Source organism: Myotis davidii, unplaced genomic scaffold (assembly GCF_000327345.1).
Source record: "Myotis davidii unplaced genomic scaffold, ASM32734v1 scaffold774, whole genome shotgun sequence".
Taxonomy (NCBI): domain Eukaryota; kingdom Metazoa; phylum Chordata; class Mammalia; order Chiroptera; family Vespertilionidae; genus Myotis; species Myotis davidii.
In genome coordinates, this window is record NW_006285784.1 from 126,413 (window position 1) to 132,134 (window position 5,722).

Consider the following 5,722-nt stretch of genomic DNA (forward strand, 5'->3'; position numbering starts at 1 on the left):
ACTGGTACACAGATAAAATATCTCCAAATTCAAGATTTAAATCATATCAAGCATCCTCTCAGACCACAGTGGCATAATAATAGAAATCAATTACAATAAAAACAATAAAAAAATTCAAACATTTGGAAGCTGAATAGAATGCTATTAAACAATGATTGGGTTACCAGAGAGATGAAAGAAGAAATTGAAAACATCCTGGAAATGAATGACAATGAAAACACAACAATCCAAAGTCTATGGGACACAGTGAAAGCAGTCATGAGAGCGAAGTATGTAGCTCTACAGGCTTACCTCAAAAAAATGGTAATAAATCATCTAACTCTACAACTTAAAAAATTAGAAAGAGAGCAACAAAAAAGCCCCAGAGGGAGCAGAAAGGAGATAATAATGATCAGATAATAAATAAATGACAGAGATAAAAAAAATCAATAAAAAGAAGAGCTGGTTCTTTGAAAGGATAAACAAGATTGATGAACCTCTAGCCAGGCTCACCAAGAAGCAAAGAGAGAGGACCCAAATAAACAAAATCATAAATGAAATAGTTGAAATAACAACAGACCCCACAGAAATAAAACAGGATTCTTAAAAAAAAAATACTATGAACATCCCTATTCTAAAAAACTAGACAGCTTAGAGGAAATGGAGATATTCCTAGAAAAATACAAGCTCCCAAAACTCAATCAAGAAGAAAAAAATCTGAATAGGCTTATAACTACTGAAGAAATTGAAACAGCAATCAAAAATCTTTGAGCAAACATAAACCCTGGTCCAGACGGCTTTACAGGGGAGTTCTACCAAGCATTCAAAGAAGATCTAAAACCTATCCTCCTCAGACTATTCCAAAAAATTCAAGAGAAAGGCACCCTTCCAAACTCTTTCTATGAAGCCAGCATTATCCTAATCCTAAAACCAGATAAAGACACCACAAAAAAATAGAATTACAGGCCAATATCCTAGATAAACATGTATGCTAAATTCCTCAACTAAACTCTAGCAAATCAGATGCAGTATTACATTAGAAAGATCATACACTATGAACAAGTGGGATTTATTCCAGGCATACAAGGATGGTACAATATCCGCAAATCAATAAATGTGATACATCACATAAACAAACTGAGAGATAAAAAATCACATAATCATATAAATCGATGCAGAAAAAAGCATTTGACAAAATCCAACATGCTTTCTTTTCTTTTTAATGTATTTTATTGTTTTCTTACAGAGAAGAAGGGAGAGGGAATAGAGAGCTAGGAACATCGATGAGAGAGAAACATCGATCAGCTGCCTCCTGCACACCCCCCACTGAGGCTGCGCCCACAACCAAGGTACATGCCCCTGAACAGAATTGAACCTGGGACCCTTCAGTCTGCAGGCTGACATTCTATCTACTGAGCCAAACCGGTCAGGGCAACCAACACGCTTTCGGATAAAAACTCTCAACAAATTGGGAATAAAGGGATCATACTTCAACATAATAAAAGCATTACATGACAAACGTACAGCCAACATTATACTCAATAAGCAAAAAATAAAACCATTTCACCTAGAACAGGAATGAGACAGGGATTCCCTGATTCACCACTTCTGTTTGACATAGTACTAGAAGTGCTAGCCATAGCAGTCAGACAAGACTACAATATAAAAGGCATCCAAATTGGAAAAGAAGAAGTAAAACTGTCCTTATTCATAGATGACATGATACGCTACATAGAAAACCCCATAGACTCTATCAAAAAACTACTAGATCTAATAAATGAATTCAAAAATGCAGCAGAATACAAGATTACCACCCTGAAATCTATGGCATTTTTATACACCAATAATGAACTCACATAAAGAGAAATGAAAAAAAAAATCCTCTTTACCATTGCACCAAAATAATTAAGATACCCTAGAACCATGGTCAGCAAACTGAGGCTCAGGAGCCACATACGGCTCTTTGGCCCCCTGAGTGTAGCTCTTCCTAAGCCTTAAGAGTACCCTAATTAAGTTAATAACAATGTACCTATCTATATAGTTTAAGTTTAAAAAATTTGGCTCTCAAAAGAAATTTCAATTGTTGTACTGTTGATATTTGGCTCTGTTGACTAATGAGTTTACTGACCACTGCCCTAGAATAAACTTAACTAAGGATGTAAAAGACCTGTACTCGGAACACTATAGAACATTGAAAAAAGAGATAGAGGAAGATATAAACAAATGGAAGAGCATACCATGTTCATGGATTGATAGAATCAACATCATTAAAATGTCCATACTACCCAAAGCAATATACAGATTCAATGCAATCACTATTAAAATACCAATGGCATATTTCAAAGATCTAGTACAAACTCTCCAAAAATTCATCTGGAGTAAAAAAAGACCCTGAATAGCCACAGCAATCCTGAGAAAGAACAAAGTAGGTGGGATCACAATACCCGTTATCAAGCTGTATTAAAAAGCCATTGTTCTCAAAACTGCCTGTGGGGGGCCACCAGCAGGCACAATGGGTGTTCTTAAAATTATTGTCAACTGAACCCAAGGTGCAGGCAGAACCACGCTCTGGGTGCGGTCCTAGCCCAAAAGCCATTTATTTAGCTCTAAAACATTTTTTAGGAAGAACCTTAGAAAATGTATTAGCCATTAAGATAGACTAGGTATGGGAAGTATAAAGAAACTTTTAGAGGATATACAACACATTTTATTAATTCCTTACTGCATGTAAAACATGCTGTTGGACAATGGGGAAGAGATTCAACTTACATCCTTGAAGCCTAATGCAAATATTGGAAATATTCATGGGAGAAAAAGAGCTATTGAAAGGACAGAACAGGACTGATAGCTGTGTCCCAAGAAAAAGCCGCAGAATGTATCAGTTACTCAGCCTGCCCTTATCTCGGCCAATGGGAAAGCGGGGGAAACTAGCCCAAGGCCAAAAGTATGCTAGCCACCCCCCTATCTTTGTGTAACCAGCCCCTAGCTGCACACTGCCCTTGCGTCACTAGCCCCCAGCCCTCACTCAACCAACCGGAATTGGCCAAATCAGTGGTCAGAGTGTGCCCCCACCCCCTGACCCCAAGCCCTTTAAATTCTTTGTTCTCTTGGAACTCCGGGCTCTCTTTCTCGCACCCTATTGTTGTGTCAGTAGGGGAGGCAGAGAGACCAAGCCCTGGGCATGAATGAAGACTCTATGTTTTGCATCGGATTCGGCGCTCCCTGGTGATGTCCTTTGGGGGATCATGAAATCTGGGCATAACATTTGGGGTCTCGTCCGGGATCCCCAAGACTCACGAGGGACCCCAATCCATAGAGTCTGACTGACCGTGGTAAGTGTCTGTGTGTTGTCTCTTCTGTTCTGTGTGTTGGGTGTTCTGTCCTGTGTGAGCTCACTTCTGAAATCTGTAGTGGCCAAAATGGTCTAGGTGGACGCACTGGAGGACCTCGGGCAGGAGGAGTCAGAGGACGCTCTGATCCTCTGTCTGGAGGGGCGTGAAAACCCCTCACGAGGGGAGTGGGTTCCCCTCAAAACTCTGGGAAGAGGAGGGTCTCTCCCGCTGGTTGGCGTAAGGCCATCATGCAGTTTTTGGTTTTGCTTCCGTGGGGTCGGAAGGCTGTTCTTGGGTGCATTTGTTTGTCTGTTTTCTGTGTTTTTGTGGACTTACTGGACGGACATTATAGGACAGACTCAAACTACTCCTTTAAGCAGTATGGTCGTTTTAAAGTCAAGGGCTGGGCCAAACCTGCCTGCCAGCCTCAGGTGTGGTTTTGCAAAACCACTGGGAACTTGGGACCTTGAAGCTTACTGAATTCAAATGATAAAAAAAAACTCATGTCTTGCATTTTTGAAGTATATTCTTAAAAATGTTACTGATTGAGAAATGCTAAATATTTGACTTGCCAGCTAAAAGTTTAAGGTTCTGATTGAATTGGGAAAAACTGTGTGCTGTGGTAGCTAAATGCCTTTGCTGAATGAATGCCTGGTGAAAGTGTATGAGTGTGGAGGGAGGGGGCCTGCCCTCTCCTCTCCTTTGTCTGGCTCCACGACTTTGGTTACGGAGTCCAAGTGGACCAAAAAAAAATACGGAGTCCAAGTGGACCCCAACCTGCGGTTCTGCGATTTGTCATATGGCATAACAGTGACTCACCCCAACGTGGAGGTGACCAGGCCCAGGGTTTATACGGGTGCACCTTAGCTAAGGTGAATATAAGCTCCCAAGGGACGTGGCCAGGCGGGCATCTGAGTGAGGATCTGTGAAAACAGGTCACCCCCTCCCTTGTCTGTCTTTCGTCACTGATCATCATGGGGTCAGGACAAAATAAACCTACTTTTCTTAATTACATGTTAGAAAATTTTAAAGAGGTACAATAGAGATTGTGGAATTGGAATGAATGCTGAAACATTAAGGAAGTATGAATGAACAGCTGTTTGTTTGTGTGGGACTAGCCAATTTGCTACTGAGAAGGGGGACTGGATGCAGTCTTAACTCCTCCAGTAGGTTCTCACCAAGGCGTTGGTCGAGAATTCTGTTCTGGGACATGGGTGCCAGGAGTGCCCCCATGCCCATCTAGGGAGTTGGGCATTGTTTTGTTTAGCGGCTCAGCTCTAGTCTGGGCTAGTCTATTGAGAGAGTGTGAATATGAGTGTTTGTCTATTTTGGCTGCTCATTACTGGTCTGTGTGAAGTGAAAGCTACTTTGATTTATTTTGCATTTCTGTTAATTCATCTGGCTGAACATTTGGACTAGACCTGCGGTGGGCTGCAAGAATCTCTAGCAGTTCTCAGAGTCTTTTGCTCGCCATTACAGAAGAAATCAGCCCACTTCGCTAACAAAAATTTCTGTCTATCAGTTGCTCTTACCTGGGTTGTAAATTCGCTGTATTAAATTGAAATTTTGAAGTGCTAGGGTAGATTTAAAGGCTAAAATAAAGGCTGGATAGGTTCCAAGATTGCTTGTACGAAAAGCAAGAGAGAAGTCTTTTCAAGTTAACTGTTTGCTTAGAAAATTAACAAGGCAGTAAATTTCAAAGAACTTGTTATTTATGGTTTTCTTATCTCTTTGGTAGACACAAAGGGCTTACAGCTCCAGAGGGAGGAGAGATTTACTGGCCCTAGCCCTGCCTATGATGTGTTTTGTTTGACTTGCTCTTTTCAATTATTCATTAGAATCCTCATAGAGGACATAACCTGGTCTTTCCCTTCCTCCCTCATCCTGATTCTGAAAGCATCTGTAACTGGATTTCAGGTTGCCTCCAGGCTTTCTGTCTGCAAGAAATTTCCCTATGCACCCGTTATCTTTCCAGGCTGACTAGGAGTCATGCTTCCCCATGGGTCGGACCCCAGCCCCCGGGAGGGAGGACTCTATAGGAGCAGTCTATAGTTTTCTTCGAAACTCCCACTGTTTAAAGGGAGACAAACAACTGGACTGGGGGACAGAGGAATTGGTCGGAGAGATCAAAAGTAAAAAGTAAATCTGTGAAGGAAATCAATAGGCTTGGGCTGAGACAAAGAAGGGGGGTGTTAGCAGTTATGTTACTGGCTACAGACTGCTAGCAGGTGCATTATCAACAAACTCCAAGGTCACAAGTTTTCTGTGAGCACCAATACTGAATGTTCACTTTTAGTAATCATTAAAAGATTAAGGTTTCTAAGAATAAAAAAAAATTCTAATACATTAAAAACAACTAAAATCCCAGGAGAAAAGCAGAGGAGAAACAGACCTGAAATCCACAGCCACCC